The sequence below is a fragment of the Lygodium microphyllum genome, chromosome 21 (assembly GCF_053477565.2).
Source record: "Lygodium microphyllum isolate KBCC chromosome 21, Lygodium_microphyllum_v1.1.10, whole genome shotgun sequence".
NCBI classification, from domain to species: Eukaryota; Viridiplantae; Streptophyta; class Polypodiopsida; order Schizaeales; family Lygodiaceae; genus Lygodium; species Lygodium microphyllum.
The window spans coordinates 61,709,648-61,733,340 of NC_141155.1; the positions used below are offsets into that span (position 1 = coordinate 61,709,648).

Sequence of the window (23,693 nt, forward strand, 5' to 3'; positions counted from 1 at the left end):
TACTAGTGGACATTGTTTCTTTTTGGGTTGTTCATGCATTTCATGGCTAAGCAAGAAAGAGTCTACAGTGGCTACCTCATCTTGTGAGGCTGAGTATAGGGCAACCTTCATAGCAATAGTGGAATGTATATAGTTGCGTAGATTGTTGGCTGATCTACATTTACCATTGGAGGGTCTTACATCTATTCTTTTTGACAGTCAGAGTGCTATTGCAGTGGCACAAAATCTTGTGTTTCATGCTCACACGAAATATATCGAGGTGCATTACCATTTTGTCAAATATTTGTCCCATTAATTTATTTACATATTGTTAAAAAATGCTCCCTTTAGTGTCACTCAATTGGCCTTTTGCTATCATTCTTTAGCAAACCTTTCATTCGTAATAACTAGATCCATTTGATAGAATATCAAAGCCACAAAAAAAAAAAATTTGAGTCAAGTGAGCTCTATGCAATTTAACTATTAACAAAAAATATATAATTCACTCGTATAAATTTATCCAATGGGGTACAATTGAATGTCAACTTAATGGCCCCTTTACCTTTTTATATACTATATGTTCCAAGAAATTGCTATATGATTATGTCGTAAACTTGGATAATGGATCGTGAGGCTTTTTGCAAGTCCTTAAACTTGCTACCCTTTGGTGATTGATCATTCTTGTAATTTACCACGGGGTGTTAGAATTAGCCAATTCTATGGGCAGTGCCTAATGTTTTAGTCTTTAGTTTGTTTTTAGTTCCTAGTGTGAACACAACTTATAAGTTGTGTCATCACTCTTAGAGTTAGAGTTAGAGTCAGTTAACTCTAGTTGAGTTAGAGCGAGGTCTATCTTAGACCTTTCTTGTACCTTTCATTCTCATTCTTTTAGTTCAGCAAGTATACTCTATTCTTTTGCTTTAGCACACTCTCATTGTCTCTCCTTCATAGTTGTCTGTCTCTTTTTTTTCTCCTCCATAGCTAGTTGTCATTTTCCAACAAGAAGCGATGGAACTTTGAATCATTGGTAGTTGGCTCGGAAAGAAAGTGTATCATGTAGTAAAGGCCATTAGGCTGTGCCTTGTCTCAAGCAATCACTAAATTAGTATGAGAGTCTAGGACCTCGATTGTGGTCGTGGCGAAGAAAGTTGCTTACCCCAATCGGCAAAGCTATTGAATGGGCAACAAGTTTACCCCAAGTTGGGAGACATGATAGATATCATCTAGCGAAGCGAGATTTGGACCGAGGTCAATGGGGAAATTGATGTGACCCTTGGCTTGAATCTTGATTGAGGAGTTGTTTCCTATGTGGACACTCCTGGCTATAGGGGCTGGGGAAATGAAAATGTTCACTTTAGGGGTCATATGATAGGTAGCTTCACTATCCACAAGCCAAATAGGTGCTGACGTGCTTGGTTGTGATGAGTAGGCCATTGTAGGCACCTCATCAGGAGGCAACTCGTAGATGTGAACAAGACTCGCATCTGATGTCTCTAAGGAGTGCAGGGGCCCGATTTTTGGATTTTGGCTGTGCCTCTTGTCTTAGATCGACACTCCTTGTCATAATGGCTAGCCTTTTGATAATGTTGACAAAACCTATTCTTTTTAGATACATTTTGCCATCTAGGTTTAAGTGTAGATTGAGTGTTTTCTTGGGATTCACTAGCCCTATTTTGATTTTGATTTGAGTTTTGTTTGTCCTTGTCCTATTGCTCCCTTTGAGAGATGCAACTAGAGCCCCTCTAACTAGGATGTGTTATGAAATTGATTGAACAACCTTGTATAGTGCAATAGTTGACACCCAAATTCATAAAATATGGGTATTTGAGGTTGTGAAATCACTTATTGCACAAAATGGAAATATTTTATCGGCAGCTTGTTAAGGAACATGGTAACCTAATCATTAGAGGACCTAGGAGGCCGAGTGGTTGAAAACTTTGCGAGGAGATACTGATACTCAGCTAGCTTGACTTTCAAGTTATCCTTGTCTGTGATTTTGAAATTTTGGAACTCAAGATCCAAATTGATGTGATGGGTGCTATCTCAAGCCGCATAGCGGTCAGTCAAGTGTCCACAACGCTCAGATGCTGAGTCGAAATGCTGAAGTTGAGAGTGAAACTCAAGCAATAAGCCTTGCATAAGCTTGATAATAGCGGAGACGTTACGAGTCTTTCATGAGTGAACGACTTTGTATGGAACAAGTGTGGGATCAGGTTACTCACAAACCAAAGTTTGTTTTGAGGAGTCCCTTCTTGACAAGCATCACGCGATCCAATAGAATATACAAAATCAGTTGGCATAGAATTTGAAATAATAGGATTCGTACCTGGCATTGGAGAAAAAAGGTACTGTGGATGTGATGTGTAATTTGAGCCAGGTTCCACTTGTGGATGGCTGGTCCGTAGTGGAGATTCCGAAGGTCTTGCAGGATCAGTAGTTTTGTGCACTGAATCTAAAGGAGAAAACTCAGGCTTACCTTCAACCTCTTGTTGAGGCCTATGAATAAGGATGAGATTATCCACAGTGGCAGAAATTTGATATGGTTCGTGGACTCCAAGGTAGTCCGATGGTTCTCTGCTCATGCCAGATCGAGCAATAGCAAGCTAAGAGGTCCACTCTTGATCGTTTCTATCCATGTTTGGTTATGGAGATTGGAGTGGTATTGTGAATGTATTTGAAGTCATTTGACCCTTTTGTGTTTTACTTTTGTGAATGAGCTTTCCAATCGAAGGCCAAGGTTTCTTAGAGAATACCTAGCTTTGATACCATGTGAAGAAATGCTCTAAATGCAAAAAAGCGCAAAACCAATCGTATGACAAAGCAAAGATTGATAAACACAGAACACAGTTAGGATAACTCAGAGATAGTGAACACAATGCATAATGAATATACAGTAGTCATGCAACAAACACACTATGCAATGAATACTGAATCTCGAATTTTTGTATCTTTGGGATCAAGGCATAGGTTATGAGCTATAGAGTATGTCATATTCAGAACGGATCTTGAATCACAGCAAAGGCAGTCTCTGAGTGTTGAACACGAGCAAATGCAACCAAGGAAGGTTGAATTGGATGCAGACGGTATTGCATGAGAGAAAAAGTCTAAACAAATAGGTACTTGAGGAGAGAGAAAAACTGGCCGATAGCTATTAGGTGCAAATGCATCTTATGGAGGGGAGAGAAGATCAAGGCGGTAGCTAGAAATTGTAAATGCAGCCTGTGAAGGAGAGGGAAGATCGTGGCAAAAACGAGATTGAGAGAGAGTGGTGGGTTGCATGCTTATTTATAGAAAGTTTGGGGCACCCAAATTAGGGTTTTGGCATGTGGGACATAGTAACTCTCTAGGATCACGTTTCTTTTTAAAATAAGAAGGCTTCTTCATTAATTAAGCATGTTTTGGGGATGTTTAAGTCAAGCTAATGCATGAAAGGTGTCGAACAATCACTGTCTCTTGAAGGAGCGGATTCTTGAGGGGATGATATCCAATAATCATTGTCTCTTAGGGAAGCGGATTGCAGAACCGTGGATTGTCGAGGTGGCATTTTTGAAACCCTAGAAGAAGTAGAAGAAACCTCCGTACCGCATTGCGGCGATCGCGAGGAGGCCATGGTACCAGTTGATCCTCATGTGGCTCGAAAGGGCTTAGTGCATATTGGATGCGTCTTGTTGACTTGAGTATAAAAATCCAAAAGCTAGTGCAGAATAAACTTTGTGGCCCAAAAGGGAGAGGTAGTACAATGAGTGCCTAGGGATAGACGTATGTACTTTGGCAGGCTAGGGAGTAAAGGTCCATAGCGGCAAGCATTGGTGGGGGTGCCGATGATGCCGGAAATGGAGCACGTGGTGATTTGTCTATCTGCCTATGGGGAAGTCATAGCATCAAAGTGTCAACTTGTAAAAGGGTGGGTGGGTCGGTGGGAGAGGAAGCGAGTGCTATCTCTATCTTCTAGTGATGTAGCAGAAAGGAAGATCGGTAGATGATGCCGAATCTGCAACTTGTCTTTGCCTTCTTTGATGAGCAGGGTCTTTAGCTCTCTAAGCTCTTGCGCTTTGATACCATGTCAAAAATAACATGTATGCTCTGGTACCATGTCAAAAATAACATGTATGCTCTAATACCATGTCAAAATAAGCGACAATGCAGAGAGAGAGAAGGGTTTGAGGGGAATAACACGTGTATGGCAAACATTGAGAGAGAGAGGAGAAACTTAGAAACTCAAGAAGAACATGATGAGGATGTACTAAATCATGCTATGAGAAGAAAAACCGATATAGTGGAGTTGAAGCTCAAAAGATAACTACACTGTCTTGTCTGAATCAAGCAGTAGTACATGTGGGAAATTTACACAATGAAGGGAGTGAAATGTTATCCTCTGGGTAGTGGGCTATCGAAGTAATCATTGGAAGGTGAAAGATAGCTGTTGAGGGAGTGGATCGTAGTCCTTTGATGTTGTTGGAGATGTGAAAGATGATCACGAACTGTCAAGGGAGGGAACCATAATCCTTTGATGGTGGGGAGTGACCCGGGCAGCAAAACACAAATCCCGGAGTGTCGAAGTTGTAAAACGCAGGGAGAGCAGGCCAGATGCTGATGCGAGGTGGATAATGATGATGATAGATGATGGAGGATGAGCCGCTAGGATGTTGATGCCAAGTTGGAGATGATGACGCCAGACAAGGAAAATACCTCCAAATTGAAAAACGCAGGTGAAGGTGGAGCCTGAAGGAGAAGGGTGCTGATGCCAAGTAGATGATGGTGATGCTTGGTGGAAGATGCTTCAAACGCAAGGCCTAATGCTGGAATAGGGTGCTTGAAGCAAAAGAGGAAGGGTGAAGGCAGCCACGAGCCACGAACTACAATGTTCTCGTGAAGGGGTGTGAGGGTAGTGGAAGGGTTTGGGGAGAGAAGGGAAGTGGTGGTGGCTGAAGAAGGTGGTGAAGAATGACTGAAGAGAGAGTGAAGAATGAATGAAGTGACTGCGTATTTATAGGCATAAGCTGAGGGTGGTGCACCACTATGTGGGTGTCCACTGAGAAAGTGGCCAAAATGTGGACACCAGCCCTTTTTGGGGCTGTCAGTTCGAAACCCTAAATGAAGTGTGTGAATTGAAGAAGTGGTTTCTCAACACTACTTACATACTAGCTATAATTTCACGTAAATTTTGCCTAACAATATGAATGAAGTGGAGATAGATTAACATTTTCAATCAGTAAATAAGTCACCTTCAATTGTATGCCTTCTATTTTAGCTGTTGCTTATATCTAAAAGTCTAATGTTAGTTTACGAAAGTTGATATATGATTTAATCAAATATTGAAAATGAAGGCATCAATTTAGCTGCTGTTGCATGCATGTAAGGACCACTTATGATTTTTAAAGCTCAAATAGATGAACAAACACTTCTTTGATAATGTGTGAGGAGTGAGAGAAGTAAGCATGGTTTTGATGGTAGCTTGAGAGCAGCAAAAGCCTTTTAGTCACCTTGATAACTATAAGATTGTAAATAAGCTAATTCCCACACGAAGCCATTAAACTGAAAAGACAAGAAATAATATATAATGCCAAGAAACTATAGCTAAGGTGGCTAGGCATGAAATGATATTACCAATGTTGGCTGAGAATCAAATGATGAGTGGCTGCAGCATGGTATACACCCCAAGCTATGGTGGCCAGGAGTATTCACCCTCTTAGATGGTAGGAGGTTGAGACCTCAAATATGAAATACTGTGAAATGGCAAAAAGATACTTCACATGTTACATCTCCATCTTTTATACTTAACCCTAGCCTAGCCTAGACTAAGGCATTTATGCTTTATTACAAGCCATCCTGGCCTAAAAGAGCTTTGTCCTCAAAGCTGGAATTGGGACAATTTACAAGGAAAGATTACAAGGATAGCTTTGTAAGTAATGGATCCATGCTGAAATGAAACTCCAAGTTGAAGAAGATCTTTTATGTCAATGAAGTACAAGTATGAAATCTGAGTATATCATTGAAAACTGTCCAAAATAGGCTGCTACACAAGAATGGCCAGAACTTGAAGAAGAAATGTCCAATCACTATGTATGAGCTATAGCAATGTAGAGGACAATCCCTAGTATCCAGCCATGCCATAAAAATCCAATTTTGATGACCGTAGAGCAATTATTTTTATGACAGAATTTTAATACAGCAAGCTGTCCTGTTTAGATATTACTTTGTTTCTTGCAAAAGCCATGGAAAAGAATCAAGTTATGATGATGGTTTCCAAGTAGGCTCTTCCATGGGCAAACATCACCATTTAATAAGGTATTCCAACCTTGAACGGTTCCTCAAAACCTTTTCTCATTCTCCAATAATCTTTTTAGGCTCATAAATGATGAGACCATCTTCATCTATGGGAGATAACTCCTCTAAAACCTTTATGGCTCGACCCACATATTTCTTATGTTGGGAAACATGGAAGGTAGAATGAATCCTTGTTAAAGAAGGCAAATCAAGCTTGTATGCAAGCTCACCAACTCGTTTGAGGATTTGATAATGCCCATAGTAATGATGAGCCAACTTATTATGACCGCCTTTGAGAGAAACATACCTAGATTTAGGCACTTTGAGAAATACCCAATCTCCTTTTTCAAACTCCAAAGGCCTCCTCTTTTCATCAGCATAAGCCTTCATAACATCTTGTGCCTTTCTAATGTTTTCTTTGCATTGATGTAAAAGAGCTTCCATTTTCTCAACTTTAGTCTTGGCTTGTGGATTCACATTTTCATGGAAGAGAGCTGAAGGTATTTGCACTTTATATCTATAAAGCGCTTCAAATGGCAACATGCGAATGCTCATATGATGAGTGTTATTATAACAAAATTCAGCAAGATGTAGCCAATGATCCCACGAAGCTTCAGTGTCATGGCAAAAATGTCGAAGATAGAATTCCAACCATTTATTGACACGCTTTGTCTGGCCGGTTTGGGGATGATATGCCGTGCTAGGAGTCAAAATTGTTCCCATAGAAGTGAACAAACTCCTCCAAAAACTTCCCATGAACTTAGTATCACGATCGAATACGATATTCAATGGCATACCATGAAGCTTAAATATACATTTCATAAATTGTTTAGTCACTTACTTTGCTGTAAATTGAGCCTTGGTAGAGATGAAATGAGTTGATTTAGTCAACCGGTCTACCACCATATAAATGCTATTCCACCCATGCTTTGTTGTAGGTAATCCCACAATAAAATCCATCATAATATCAGTCCTTCTTGCCTTGAGGAATAGGGAGTGGCTGAAGTAAACTGCCGGGTAGAAGAGAGGAGTCATTATTTTGTTGACACGGAAGACATTGCATAACATAATCCTTGATATTCCTCCAAATGCCCTCCCAATAGAAACTTTTATGGATATTATCAAATATTTTGAATAATCCATGGTGTCTCGCTAAAGGTGAAGAGCGTATCTCATGCAAGATATGGTCTTTGAAAGAAGATTGTGGTGTCAAGAAGACTCTACTATGATACCATAAAAGATCATTGTGCCATTTAAAATTGGGATACTCTTCTTCTTTGCCTTGCTGAATTTCCTTCATAATCTTTGATGCTTGCTCATCAAGCAAATAATCTTCTTGAATGTTATGGATCCCAATCCTTATGCATGGTTGAAATGGTAGAGATAGAACATGCTCACATTCTTGATAAGGCATCCGCTACCACATTGTCAAGTCATATCCTTGAAGAGCAGCTAACCATCTTCGTTGCTTGGGAAACAAATTTGGCTGTAAAAGAAAGTATTTCAGCACACGATGATCACTTTTGATCTTGAAATGACTGCCATAGATATAATGATGCCACTTTTTGATAGCATGTAATATTGCTAATATCTCTTGCTCATAAATATGTAATTGATGATCCTTGTCATCAAGCTTTCGGCTCTCATAAGCTATGACTCCATGGTCTTGACATAAAACAACCTCAATTTCTCTTCCACTAGCATCTGCACATATGATAAACTCCTTAGAAAAATTTGGACATATAAGGATAGGTACTGAAATTAAGGGAGATTTCAGTTTATTGAAACTTTGATCGGCGATGGAGTCCCAAAAGAAAGCCTCCTTTGTGAGTCTATCCATCAATGGAGCTGCCACATGAGCATAATTTTTAATGAACCTCCTATAGAAGGATGATAACCCAAGGAATCCTCTCTAGGAGGTTGCATTTGTAGGAGTAGGCCATTCTTTAACACATTTTATCTTATTGGGGTTCACTCTAATGCCTTTCTCTTCCACAACATGACCTAAGTATTCAACTTCATCTTCTATGAAAGAACACTTCGATATCTTGGTAAAGAGTGTGTGTCTTTGTAATGTGTTAAAGACCTCTCTTATATACTTCAAATGCTCATCCTTGGATTTGCTATAGATTAGGATATCATCAAAGAAAACAAGGACTATTTTGAATAAGAAGGGCTGCAATATTTTATTCATGAGGGCTTGAAAAGTAGCGGGTGCATTGGAAAGTCCAAATGGCATAACCAATAAGTGATATAACCCTCTTTCAGTCCTAAAAGCAGTTTTGAACTCATCTTCTTTTTTCATTTGAATTTGATGGTAACCCGATTGAAGTTCTATTTTGGTGAAGACCTTTGCATCTTTAAGCTCATCCAAAAGATCATCAATTCGGGAAATAGGATACCTATTCTTGACCGTTGACTTGTTTAAATCCTGATAATCAATACACATGCAAAATGATCCATCCTTTTTCTTGACTAAGAGCATGGGAGAGGCAATCGGTGATTGACTTTGCTGAATTAAACCCGTTTGCAACAATTCTTTGACTTGTTGCTTCACTTCTTCCCTTTCAAACTTGGATAAGCGATAGGGAGATTTGTTGATGGGCTTTGTGTTAGGCAACAAATCAATAGGATGGTCAACCTCTCGCTTTGGAGGTAAAGAGGATGGTAGCTGAAATAAATCCTTGTATTTCTCCAAGAGCTCTTTCAATCTTGGATCTCTTTTCTTTGAAGAAAAAGATGGTTGATTTGATGGTTTCATTTTATCTACTTTTGCAAGCAAAAGAGTGAAGATGTATGACTTGGCATTGATTTCTTTTCGCAATTTCTTCATGGAAATGAGTTTAATTTGCTTGTGGTCTATGCCTTTCAATTCTATGTGTTGTCCTTGCCAGTTAAATCCCATTTGTATTTGCTCCAAGCCTAAAGTTAATTTGACAAGTATCTTTAGCCAATTATATCTAATAACGATGTCAATAGGTCCCATATTCAAAGTGATCAAGTCTACTTGTATTGTGCAAGAGGCTGATAGCTCAAACTGTGTTCTTTTATCAGTATATGCTTTGTCGTACGGTTTCTGTTTATGTTTCTGTGTTAGAGTATTTCTTTACAAGAGGCACTTTTTCAAGCGCTGAAAATGCTCCTAAACTGTCCCAAAACAATTCCAACTGCAACTTCCTTCCTCACAATAAGCTTAGAGAAATGCATGCAAAAGGATTATGCTTCAAATGTGGGGAGAAGTGGTCACAAGTTCATAGGCTGAAGTGTAAAGCTAAGAACTCAAAAATCAACATGGTGATCACTCAAGATGTGGGAGTTGAAGAAGAAGAAGATCAAGAGGGAAATTTACATGTTGATACATATCCAATGGTTGAGGAGATGTATGAAGAAGAGCATGTCACCAATGAAGAATTCTATCATCCCATGAATGGATTTCCATTTGATCCAGGTGATACTCATGATTCTCATGCTTCCTTGTGTACCATCTCACATAATGTATGGACCGGTTGCAAAGGGAAAAATACACTTAGATTCAAAGGTTTCATTAATGGCAAGGTTGCACATATTTTAGTGGATACGGGTAGCACTCATAGCTTCTTCAACACCAAATCTTTGAACGGGCTGAAGTTGCTACCCATTGATATGGATTCTTTCTTGCGGATACAAGTTGCCAATGGTGCATATGAGTCTAGTAAAGAAGTGTGTCCATTACTCAGAGACAATGAACACAATGAATGAATGAAGTGATATGATCATTGAATATACGATGCTCATGCAGCAAACACACTATGCAGTGAATGAATACTGTATCTCGAACTCCTGTATCTCAAGGATCAGGGCAGGGGTAATGAGCTGGAGAGAGTGTCGTACTCCGAACAGATCCTGTCACAAGACTGTGACAACTAGTACATTTTTGTTGATTTCTTTATTACATATTTTATTTGGTTTTTCTTTTTGGAAGAATCCCTCTTGAAATCTAAACGCCTGAGTTGTATGGCCAGTATGTGAAACAGACAGGAATGTCTAGTGAGTCAAGACTGGACAGTTAAGGTCCAGTATAAGTCTGGAAGAGACTGATGGCACTGTAGATTGACAAGCTTGGAAGAGACTTGTGAAAGTGTATATGGACAAGTGTGTTGAAGAACTAGCCTGGAAGAGACTAGTTCAAAGTGAAGATGGACAAATCTGCAAGAGATTAGTCCATGTGGGGTCATCAGTGGAAATTCACTTTCAGTTGAGCTACATTACATATTTGGATGTAGCCATAGTCTGCAAAGATGGTCAGAAGACTAGTGGGGATGCAATGGAAGCAACTCCTAAAATTTAGGGAGTTACAATTTTTGAACCTCAGAATCTGTTCGCGTCATTATCTTCGTTTTTGTATGAGGATTAATCCTCTGGTCTGTGCCGAGGTCAAATTTTGAACCGAGGATGAAGAATTTTAGACCGAAAGGTTTAAATAGGAAAATTGTTACATGTATGCCATGTGTCACAATTTGGGCATAAATTCCCAAAAGAGAGAGAGAGGGCAGCACAAAAACGAGTTTCAATGCATGGGGGGCTCATTTTGTGAAAGGGAGATAGATTGTTGCAGATGGAGAGCTCTTGAGTGCTGGTCTACCTTGTCTATGATGCACAGAGGCTTGAGCTTGCTTCCTACTCTCTCTCTCTCTCTCTCCTTGACAGTATGGTTATGTTGCAGAATCAAGGGCCTTTCTTCTGATTCAGGTACAGCTGTGTGGAATATGCTGATTTTGCATGAGGCAAGAGCCTCCTTTCTCCAGGAACAGGAGCAGTTGTATGCTGTCCCAGCAGGGACAGGTGAGGGTGGTAACCTCACCAAGTAAGTGTCTGAAACAGCACTAAACCAGAATTGATTCTGGACTGTTCAGAGGGTATTTCAGAACCCAATTGATGTCAAAGTCAAGGGACACTTGGCCCAGATGATGCAAGACAGTGCAGGGAACAGTATGAACTGAAAACAGGTTTCAGAACAGGTCTGAACCAGTAATTACAGTGGGCTGAACAGTACAGGGAACAGTATGAGTTGTAAACAGGTGTCAGAACAGGTCTGAACCAGTAAATATAGCAGGCTGAAATGGTCAATTCTGCTTCAGACTTGGGCAGAGTTTCCCCTCTTGGTCAACTTGATTTGGGTCAGTAATTGTATTGTTATGCTATCAAATTTCACCCAGAATAGGTGAAAGACAGCCCATTGTACTTTCTCTTTTTAAAAATAAAGAAATACCGCAAGGGGTGCCTAACTTAGGGGCCAACAGGGTGTATGTGTTGCAACAGGAGCATTCTAGCTTCGTGTATGTCTTCTTGATTCTGTGTCTTTAAGTTCAGGTAAAGTGGGCGACTGTTAAATTGGGTGAAAGTATTTATTTATTTTGGTTGTACACTATTGCCCTTCCGAGTGAACAGGCCGTTTGCATGGTTCCATCGCCGGGATCGAATCACTTTTTCCCTAAAGAGTGAGCCAGGGTTTGTTTGGGTGTAAGACACAGAATTGTGCATTATGGCTGATAGAAAGGAAGACACCAGAGAGGAAGCGTCTTCATCACAGGAGATCCCTGTTGTTCATGAGGTGGGAGAGTCTTCTAGACCTCCACAGTTTGTTACTCCTCGTGTTATGGTTGAGCCATAAGTTCTTACGGCTTCTTCTATGGATGAAGACATTTTCAAGACTCAGTTAGTTGCTGCTGTGAGTATGTTTACTCAAGTGATGCAGAATCCAAGGTTTTTGGCATTTTTGCAGCCCTCCCTTCCTTTACAGCAAGTGGGGCATGCAAAGATTTCGGATCCAGTAGAGGTCCAGGATAAGGGTAAGCATGCTGCAGATTCAGTGGAAACACCAAGGCAGCTTGCGGAGTAAATGGAGACTCCAAGTTCGGTTTCGATTGTCCAGGAACAGGTGGCGGAAACGCTAGTTACACAGGCATTGCCAGTTCAGCTTGCCACTTTACAGCAGCCAAATGTTGGCCTAAATGGACAAGGAAACAGTTTTCAGGCTTTACCACAGGTTTTCCCACCGACCTCTGTACATCCTGGGTACTTTGGAGGTGGATCTGTATTTCAGAGTATGGTTGGTTATGCACCTGGAAACCGGATTTATGTACCAGGAACAGTGTTTGGGGGTACACAGGGTTTTATGCGAAACCCCATGTATGGTAATATAGGCATGCAGCCTAGATTTCAGGGAGTTCAGGGCAGTTTTGGCATGCCACAGGGCACTTTTGGTATGGCTGGTTATCAAAATCAGCAAGCAAGTATTGTGTCTACAAGCCCTGTAGTCAGTGGTCCGGCAACTCCTATGCCACCTGTTAGTGTTCCTATGTTATAGGCATATCCTACGGACCCTTTGATGGCTCATGAGAAGCCAAAGCCATACAAGGAAGGTGGTGCAGCCGTACAGTTTGACATCTTTCGAGGATTTGAAGATAGGACTAAGGCTCTCTCCTTCTTACAACAGTTTGATGCCGCATTTGCAGGAGGAAACTTTACAGAGCCTTCTAAGGTCCAGAAAGCTGCCACTTTTCTCAAGGACAATGCTAGTCAGTGGTGGAGTACACTGTTGATGCAAGGACAGGCTCCTGCCACTTGGACTTACTTTAAGCAAGTATTTGCTTCTGCTTGGTTGACCAATGAATTTGAGATTGATGTTATGTCAGCTTGGCACAATTTGGATGCATCTAAATGCAAGGATCTGGAAGATTATAACAAGAAGTTTTGGAAGGCTTTGCTTCCAGTCACTTCTTACAGGGTTGTGCCATTGACTGAGCAGATAGAGAAATATTGCTGTGGGCTGCCCAAGGAACTCCCGAATTATTGTACAAAGACAAAGGTCACCACTTTGACTCAGTTAATTGAGAATGCCACTACAGGAAACGCATTATTGTTGGGATAGCCAAGTGGATTTGGGGGCAGCATTAAACATGACAAATCTGAAAAATTTTCAGCAAAGTAGCCATTTGGTAAACAGGTTTATCAGAATTCTCAAAGCACAGGTAAACCTTGGCAGTTCAAGAAGAAACCAGCCAAGTCCTTTGGACAGCAGTCAAAGGACCAGAAGAAACCTTTTGTGCGCAAGTCTCTTGAAGAGAGAAAGGCTTTAATTGCTGAGAGGAAGTGCTTTATCTGTGAGCAGATTGGTCATATTGCGTCTAACTGTCCGGACAAGAATAAGAGATTAGCTGATGATGATAAAGAGGACAGGAAAGGAAAGAAGCCCAAACCTTCAGTAGGTTTAGTGCCAGATATGCTGGGAGACAAGCCACACTTGGATGCTAATGAGCTCTGCAGAGCTTGGGGTAAAGTTAGGGATCAAGATGTACTCATTTTCTTTGATCCTGGAGCTAAGGCAAACTTTATCTCACCAGAGTTGGCTTCTACTTTGGGCATCAGAGCAGATGAGATGGGCTACACAGCAGAGGCAGGGTTGGCATGTCCTGGCCACTCAGAGTCTATGACACCCATTCTTGGAAAGCTGCGTCTTCATATACAGTCTTATGTTGATGTAGAAGAATTTTATATCATGCCACTTGAAGGCTGTGATGTCTTGTTGGGAATGCCATGGATGTTCAGAAAGCATGGTGTATTGGATGCCTTTAACAAGACACTAACTTTGGAACATAGGGGAAAGACTCATGTGCTTGATGTGAAGCATAAAGGAGAGTCTGTACTTGTTGTATCGGCTTTTGCCATTACATCTGTAATAAAGAATCATCTTTCTGTGTAATTGATTTTTGCACGTGATGTCAAGGATAATGATGAGTCAAAATTTTCTATGTTAGATAGAGACAGGTCTGCTTTCTTGTCTCAGTTCAGTGATTGTTTTTCTGACTCATTACCATCACAGTTGCCACCAGAGAGGTCTGAGGATCATGCAATAGATTTGGTGCCAGGCAGTAGCCCACCAAATAGACCTCCGTATAGGGTTAGTGCAGCACAACAGAAAGAGATATTGAGCCAGGTGAATGGGCTGTTGGAAAAAGGGCTGATTCAGCCAAGTTCATCTCCTTTTTGCTCACCAGTGCTCTTAGTGTAGAAGAAGGATGGCTCTTGGCGCATGTGCATAGATTATCGTGCGTTGAACAAGAGTACCATCAAGAACAGGTTTCCCATTCTAAGAATTGACGACATCCTTGACCGTTTGGAAGGAGCGTCAATTTTCAGCAGGATAGATTTGAAGAGTGGATACCATTAGATCAGGATTAAGCAAGAGGATGTGCATAAGACTGCATTTAGGACCACGTTTGGTTTCTATGAGTTCTTGGTAATGCCATTTGGACTTACTAATGCTCTTGCTACGTTTAATCGAATGATGGACATGATTTTTCGTCCATACAGGCAGTTTGTTGGTACATTCTTTGATGATATGATTGTCTTTTCAAAGAATGAACAGGAGCATAGAGAACACTTGAAAGTAGTCTTTGATGAGCTTTGCAGTAATAGGTTGCTTATCAATGGCAAGAAGAGTGAGTTCTTCTTGGAAAAAATCCAGTTTTTGGGGCACATAGTGTCAAAGGACGGTGTCCGAATGGATCCTGCTAAGGTTGAAGCAATTAGAATATGGCCAAATTTGAAGACTGTCCATGATGTTAGAAGCTTCTTGGGTTTGTGTTCTTACTACAGAAGGTTCATTCGCAATTTTGCAGAGATTGCTTCACCTTTACATGCTTTACAAAAGAAAGGAGTCTCTTTCTAGTGGACGCAGAAAGAGATTTCAGCTTTTAATCTTCTTAAAGAAAAGATGACTTCTAGTCCAGTGATCATTCTGCCAGATCTTAGGAAGTCATTTGTTGTCCAGTGTGATGCCTGTGGCAATAGCATTGGTGCAGTGTTAATGCAAGATGGCCGGGTAGTGGCATATGAAAGCAGAATCTTGCGGCCAGAAAAGACTATGCAGGTCTATGAGAAAGAATTGCTGGCTGTGATTCATGCGCTTTCTTGCTGGAAATACTACCTACTTGGGGCAGATTTTGTTGTTCAGACAGATCATCAGACATTGCGTTATTTCTTAACTCAGACTAAGCTGTCAGAAAAGCGTATGCGTTTGGCAAACTTTTTGTCAATGTTCCATTTTCAGATTGTGCATGTGGAAGGCAAAAAGAATGTTGTGGTTGATGCTTTGTCAAGGAAGCCACAAATTTCAGCTGTGTCAATTCCTTATCATCATGAGCTTGATGATATGAAGGAACAGTATGTTGATGATGAAGATTTTGCAAGGATCTTTGATCAGCTTGTTAATGGACAACAACATGAGCATTATCTTCTCAAGGATGGTTTCATGTTGATGCATGGTAGACTATGTGTGACTATGCCATTGAGACGGAAAGTTATGACAGAGAGTCACTCTCCACCGTATGCAGGGCATCGTGGTATTGATGCAACAGTCAAAGCAGTAGAGACATTCTTTTATTGGCCTACTTTGAGAAGAGACGTGCATGCTTTTGTGCGGCAGTGTTTGATTTGCCAGAAGGTCAAGTTTGACAGGCAAAAAGCACTAGGGCTTTTACAGCCATTGCCTATTCCAGATAAACCATGGGAAAGCATAGCTATGGATTTTATCTTTGATCTTCCAAGGACACAGACAGGAAATGATGGGATATGGACTATTATTTGCAGGTTTAGCAAACAGGCTCATTTCATTCCTGTCAAGAAGAAGATAAAACCAGACCAGATGGCACGTTTGTTTATGTGCAATGTCTTCAAGTATCATGGTATGCCACAGTCTATTGTCAGTGACCGTGATCCACGGATGACAAGTCTATTCTGGAGAGGCATATTTGAGAACATGGGCACAACGCTTAAGTTCTCATCGTCATTTCATCCACAGACTGATGGACAGTCAGAAGAGGCAAATTTTACTGTCTTGGATCTGCTTAAGTGCTATGTGTCAGAGCACAAGTCAAAGTGGGAGAAGTATTTGCCTTTGGTCGAGTATGCATACAATAATACTATGCATTCGTCAACAGGCAAAGCCCCTTTTGAAATTGTTGAAGGTGGTAAAAAGGTTCCTCCCATTTTGCATACAAAGGATAAGATCTTTCACGCAGATCAGTATGTGCAGAGTATGGGTGAAATGTATCAGAAAGTTAAGCATGCCCTTGAAAGGACTCAGGCAAAGCAAAAGAAAGCTGCTGATCATCACCGTCGTGAATTGATATTTTCACTTGGTGATTGGGTATTGTTGCGGTTTAAAAAGGCACGCTTAAAGAAGCGGAAAGGCAAGGAAAGTCTTTTCACTAAGCTTAGTATGTGATACTATGGGCCTTTTCAAGTAACAGAGAAAATTAGTGATGTCAGCTATAGGCTGAAATTGCCTGAAAATTGGAAGATTCATAATGCTTTCCATGTAAGTCTTCTTAGACCCTATGTGGGTGATGTGCCAGAAGATATGCCAGCTGAGGAACAGCCCGAAGTTGAGGAACTTGATAAAATTCTTGTTCCAGAACAGGTATTGGCACACAAGGAAAGGAAAGTGAAAGGCAAAGTTGCTAGAAGGTATTTGGTTAAGTTCAAGAACTATCCAGCTATAGATGCTAAGTGGATGGACGAAGGTGAACTTGCAGAGTCACCTAATGTGTTGGAACTTTACCTTGAAGCATTTTGCTTGCAACCTACCTTGACCCCTTGTATCTCTAAGCTGAAATAGATTGTCAAAGTGACAATTGCTCAAGAAAGAAATTATGTATAGAAACATATTTTGTACAGGTTAACACTTATTGTGTCCATATGGTTTTCTTAGTGCTAAAGAAGTAAGTATTGCTTGCAAGAATACAGTTTTTACTTCTATTGAATTGAATACATGTTGTAACAATGGTTACTCGATCAGGCATGTATTCTGTGAACTGACTCAGTGGGGATATCATTTTGATGTACCGGCCACTAGATCTCTAGTCAGGATGATGTGGAGTCATCAAATGAGAATCTGCCACTATGGGGATATCATTGTGGTGTACCGGCCACTATATCTGGAAACAGTGATGTGGAGTCACATTATGATAGTTTGCCATGTTTCACAGTTAGAACATACATGTGTTAACAGTGTGTTCAGTACACAATGTTGACTGATAGCATGTATGTGCTGTACATGTGCTGCCAAGTGTAAGTTCACTGGGTTAGCTGGAAGCATGTATGACATTCATGCAAACGAGGACGTTTGCGATTTCGAGAGGGGGGTATGTCACAAGAATGTGACAACTAGTACCTTTTTGTTGATTTCTTTATTACATATTTTATTTGGTTTTTCTTTTTGAAAGAATCCCTCTTGAAATCTAAACGCCTGAGTTGCATGGCCAGTATGTGAAACAGACAGGAATGTCTAGTGAGTCAAGACTGGACAGTTAAGGTCCAGTATAAGTCTGGAAGAGACTGATGGCACTGTAGATTGATAAGCTTGGAAGAGACTTGTGAAAGTGTATATGGACAAGTGTGTTGAAAAACTAGCTTGGAAGAGACTAGTTCAAAGTGAAGATGGACAAATCTGCAAGAGATTAGTCCATGTGGGGTCATCAGTGGAAATTCACTTTCAGTTGAGCTACATTACAGATTTGGATGTAGCCATAGGCTGCAAAGATGGTCAGAAGACTAGTGGGGATGCAATGGAAGCAACTCCTAAAATTTAGGGAGTTACTATTTTTGAACCTCAGAATCTGTTCGCGTCATTATCTTCGTTTTTGTACGAGGATTAATCCTCTGGTTTGTGCCGAGGTCAAATTTTGAACCGAGGATGGAGAATTTTAGACCGAAAGGTTTAAACAGGAAAATTGTTACATGTATGCCATGTGTCACAATTTGGGCATAAATTCCCAAAAGAGAGAGAGAGGGCAGCACAAAAACGAGTTTCAATGCATGGGGGGCTCATTTTGTGAAAGGGAGATGGATTGCTGCAGATGGAGAGCTCTTGAGAGCTGGTCTACCTTGTCTATGATGCACAGAGGCTTGAGCTTGCTTCCTACTCTCTCTCTCTCTCTCCCTGACAGTATGGTTATGCTGCAGAATCAAGGGCCTTTCTTCTGATTCAAGTATAACTGTGTGGAATATGCTGATTTTGCATGAGGCAAGAGCCTCCTTTCTCCAGGAACAGGAGCAGTTGTATGCTGTCCCAGCAGGGACAGGTGAGGGTGGTAATCTCACCAAGTGTCTGAAACAGCACTAAGCCAGAACTGATTCTGGACTGTTCAGAGGGTATTTCAGAGCCCAATTGATGTCAAAGTCAAGGGGCACTTGGCCCAGATGATGCAGGACAGTGCAGGGAACAGTATGAACTGAAAACAGGTTTCAGAACAGGTCTGAACCAGTAATTACAGTGGGCTGAACAGTACAGGGAACGGTATGAGTTGTAAACAGGTGTTAGAACAGGTCTGAACCAGTAAATACAGCAGGCTGAAATGATCAATTCTGCACTCCAACCAGAAGATTCAGACTTGGGCAGAGTTTCCCCTCCTGGTCAACTTGATTTGGGTCAGTAATTGTATTGTTATGCTGTCAAATTTCACCCAGAATAGGTGAAAGACAGCCCATTGTACTTTCTCTTTTTAAAAATAAAGAAATACCGCAAGGGGCACCTAACTTAGGGGCCAACAGGTGTATGTGTTGCAACAGGAGCATTCTAGCTTCCTGTATGTCTTCTTGATTCTGTGTCTTTAAGTTCAGGTAAAGTGGGCGACTGCTAAATTGGGTGAAAGCATTTATTTATTTTGGTTATACACTACCGCCCTTCCCAGTGAACAGGCCGGTTGCAGATCCCGAATCGCAGCAAGGCAGCCTTTGGATATTGAATACCAGCAAACGCAGCAGTGAGAAGTTGGATTTGATGCAGATAGCAGTGAGGAGAGAGAAAGACAAAACGCAGGCAGGATAGCTTGCAGGAGAGAGAAAGACTAAAAACGCAGGCAGCAAGACTGTGATGACATGGCAAGCTGTACGGTAGTAGGTCTTCACAGGAACAATAGTCGCTTGACTGGAATCAGCTTCAAACTGCGTGAAGAGGGCTGGAAATCAGGCGCCAACTGATAGAGATAGCAATGGACAGCTTCGGCTGAGATGTCCTCTGTGAATGGGGTATGGGCAGCAAATTGAAACACTTGAAATTTGCAAAAACGAGATTGAATAAGAGTGGAGAGCTAGCTGTCTATTTATAGAAAATTAGGGTTCTAGATCCTCTCCCACTTAACTCTCTCGATCCGCTCCCCATTTTAGGGTTTTGGTTAAAATAAGCCTAATATAAGCATGTTTTGGATTGTTTAAGTGGCTAAGTGCATTTCTTAGCACAACACCTCTTGTCTCAACCACATTTTTGAAAGTTTGCCCCTGTTTCTGTGCATAATTTCCACCTTGTTTAGAGGCATAAACAGTGGGAAATGTCGGCACTTTGCTGTTATAACTGTTATAATCCCTGTTTTCTTGCTTAAAAGAGTCTTTTGATTGGCTGAAAACTTGCCTATATTTTGTAGGTTGATTGGAAATATTATTGTCCATACTCATTTGCTGGAAATTTCTTGCATCTCTCTTGTACTTCAAGGAGTATCTTTCAGCCAATTGTATGACCTCATGTAATGTTTTTGGTTATTGAGCTCCTACCTCCGATGATAGGGTAGGGCCAAGACCAAAATATATTTATTCAGCTTAGCAAAATCTGAAATGCTTTCAACATACATGGAAAGATTCAAGTAGGTGTTGGAATAGTCTCTAATGGACATTCCTCTTTAAGCACATGCATACCATCTTCTTTGGAGCCTTTCTTTTTCCCAAGGAGAAACAAATACATTAATCATTGCTTGCTTGAACTTCTCCCAAGTGTCAAAGTTTGGGAAGCTTATTATACGGGGATATACCAGATTTCAAAAGATATGAACTTGGGTTGGATACTTTGGGTGGAACAATGTCAAAGAGTGTCCCCCTGTATGTTGTCCGGGTATTGTCTCAGTATATCTAGTATCAGAAAATCAGCAATAACTTGAGTTCCCGATATCGAATCGCCAACTTTTTAATTCAAATCGAAGCTTAGGATCCCCTCTTCAAATGGAGCTATCAAGTTCTCAATTTGGATCAGGATAGAATGTTCTGTAATTGAATCTTCAGGTCTGAACAAGAATTTCTTGCACCTTGTCCACCACCTGTAAGTACCTTGTTTGACCCTGTAGGAATACCCTGAGTAGAAGAAATCCTTGTAAACCATTGTAACAATTAGAAGAGGGTTTTGGGGCACCTGTAGGGCTCAAGGATAACCTGTAGATTGGTACAAACTTGTTGTTCGACCTGTAAAAACTCTGACCAACACCTGTAGGTATCCTAAAAATAGGAGACGCCCTGCACCTCTTCCAATCTTGTTTCAATGGAATCTTCAACCACCTATCGTACCCTGAATAGGGTTGATCACTGCTGTACTATTGCCAAAATCTGATAATGGGGAATGTACCTGTATCTAAATTTGAAAATTGAATAGGCTCAGAGACGAGGGGTGTGCAAAGTTCCACCTTAAGCCGGGTTGTGCACCCCTTTAGGTCTTAATTGGGAACATGACAAGTACATTCTGATGGCTAATCAAACAAGGATGCTATGTATTGACTGAAAAAGCCTTTAAATTTTTCAATGAAATGCAAGTGGGTATTGGGAAATGTTTGAATTGAAAGGGCTATGAATAGGGCATTACCTTTTTGCAGTGACTCACTGCTTTTACAATATTCTCACTTACCATTTTCATCATTATTTCAATCCTATAGCATCAATGTTTAATTATCTAATAAAAATCCAAGTTAAGTAGGCAATGAGTAGCATTTATGCAATCAAATCAGCATCAACTTTTGAATGAGTAAGAAAGAAATTCATCAAGCAATCATAATCAGTCCTAGGTTGAATTCTACATGCCTTTCAATGGGAATTAAGAGGTTCTATTACATTCAATCTCTCTTATGAACAATGGGACTGGTTCAACAATTGGATGAAAAGAGAGATTAAGCTGAAAGCAATAGAATTATCTCTTTAATGTTGATGAAGAGTAGTAGATGAATCCAACCAATCAACATTCAGCATAAACCACCATCAATGGACTAAGATTGAAGATCATAAGACCAGCTTCAAGAAAGCTTTGTCCAATATGATTGCTCCCATGTAATCTTCAGCTCCCGATCAATAAGATTGCTCCGATGCAATTAAGAGAAGCCAATGATTTGATAGAAGTCTACAATAGCTTGTTGGAGAAGATCATTTGAGCTTTGAAGAGTGTAAATTGCTGTTAGAATCAAGGATTCCATGAATTTTCAGACATTTTCATGTTCAAGAGGCTGAAAATGCTTTCAATCTTGAAGAAATTCTTCAATGTAAGCCCAATCTTTAAGAAATACTTTCAATTAGACCTTCCCGGGGTTATAAACAACAAAAGCCCCATGAATTGAAGCCTCAATGAAGCAAAATTTGATGAAGATTGATGGTTGCCCTATTTTTCCCTAATTTTTTTGAGATGAGGAAAATGCTTCAATCTTGCTTGGAAGCTCCAATGTTTGCCCAATGTCGGTTGTAGATGCTTGCTTTTTACTTCTTGAAGCTAAAAGAGACCAAGATTGACTCAAAACTTCAAGAAAATGTTGAGATCTTCATGTTGTCCACTTTCAGCCATAGCTAGGGTTGTAAAGGAAGCTTCAAGGCTGAAGGAAGGTGAAATATCAAGTAAGAGATGACTAATAACTCAGGTTAGGGCTGTATTTGATCATGAAAGAGAGGGCATAGCTTCAGGATGAGGGAGTGAGCTAATCAAGAGGATCAATAGCATGTTGAAAACTGGCGCAAACTCTCCAAGAGCTTCGCCTGCATTACATGATGATAATCTTGATGAAGATTCATCGAATAGGTAGTCCATATGTTGCCCAAGGTGTCAAGAATCATCTCCAGTAGGTGGCTCGAAGAGAAATGATCATGGCAAAGAGAAACGAGTAGAGATCTCCATAGCAGTTTTCAGCAAGAAGCTTGGAAAGAGGAAAGAGAAGCTTGCTTCAAAAAATAACCACGGTTTAACCTCTCTAAATCCTGTTTAGGCTTTAGTTAAGTCCATGATTATTTCAAAATGCCCTAAAATTGACCACGAACCACCAAAATGACCATGAATCCACCATTATTTCTTCATACATTCTTCAAGACCATCAAATTTAGTCACAGCTTATTGCAGAGATCTTACCTAGTCACGGTTTTAACTGAATCGAATCCTATGACTACTCTTGTCCTCCAGTTACTCTGTGCCTAAATTGTATCCAAATTCACCATGTAAATGACCTTCCCATTGGATAAAAAATGTGCGCTGATACCAATGTAAAGAAGCTAAGGAAGTCATTAAATTGAAAATACAAGAAATAGACATATAATGCCAAGAAACCATAGCCAAGGTGGTTAGGCATGAAGTGATATTACCAATGTTGGCTGAGAATCAAATGATGAGTGGTTGTAGCAGGTATGCACCCCAAGCTATGGTGGCCAAGAGTATTCACCCTCTTAGAAGGTGGGAGGTTGAGACCTCAAACATGTAATGTTGTGAAATGGCAAAAAGATACTTCACATGTTACATCTCCACCTTTTATACTTAATCCTAGCCTACCCTAGACTAAGGCATTTATGCTTTATTACAAAGATACATTGCAAGGACTCCATGGTGTATTGATGATTATGGGTCTTGTTTTTTTCAAGACAGTGTATAACATAAGGACTATGGAGAGCTCAATGACATGCTTGATTAGCATGAATTTTAGTGTGCTTTTCAAGTCAACTGCTGGAATGAGCAAATGAATGGAAAATGTTTGAGGTATCATAAGCAATGTAATTCAGAATGTATTAGGCTGAGAATCTCACAATTGAGCGGCTAAAGACCTCATTAGCAAATGCTATATGCAAGTGGGGTTGTTTTAGGGATTGTGCTATGAGCTTTACTTTCACTTGACATGTTTTGTGGGGTGTTAAGTTGGATAATTATCATTTAGGTATGTTGGACTAGGACGGGAGGGTCAGTGAATGAAGATTAAAGCTCATCATTCAATCAAAATTTAGTTAGTGAGTGATAGATCAGTGGAATGATATTCTGTGGGGTTTATGGGAGAAGTGGTTTTTCAAAGACATGTTTGATTAGCATGATTAGTATGCTTTTCAAATCAACTGCTGCAATGAGCAAACAAATGGAAAAAGTTTGAGGTATCATAAGCAGTGTACTTCAGAATGCATTAGGCTGAGAATCTCACAATTGAGTGGCAAAAGACCTTATCAGCAATCGTCATATGCAAGTGAAGTTGTTTTAGGGATTGTGCTATGAGCTTTACTTTCACTTGACATGCTTGTTTTGTGGGCTGCTAAGTTGGATAATTATCATTTAGTTATGTTGGACTAAGACGGGAGGGTCAATGAATGAAGATTAAAACCCATCATTCAATCAAAATTTAGTTAGTGAGTGATAGATCAGT

General features: G+C 40.4%; 1 protein-coding gene across 1 annotated transcript in view; it reads left to right on the plus strand.

The window, feature by feature from the left end:
* LOC148018064 (peptidyl-prolyl cis-trans isomerase ppi1-like) overlaps nucleotides 1-23,693 on the plus strand; it is a 47,018-nt gene that overhangs the window by 19,805 nt on the left and 3,520 nt on the right. The window lies entirely within an intron of this gene.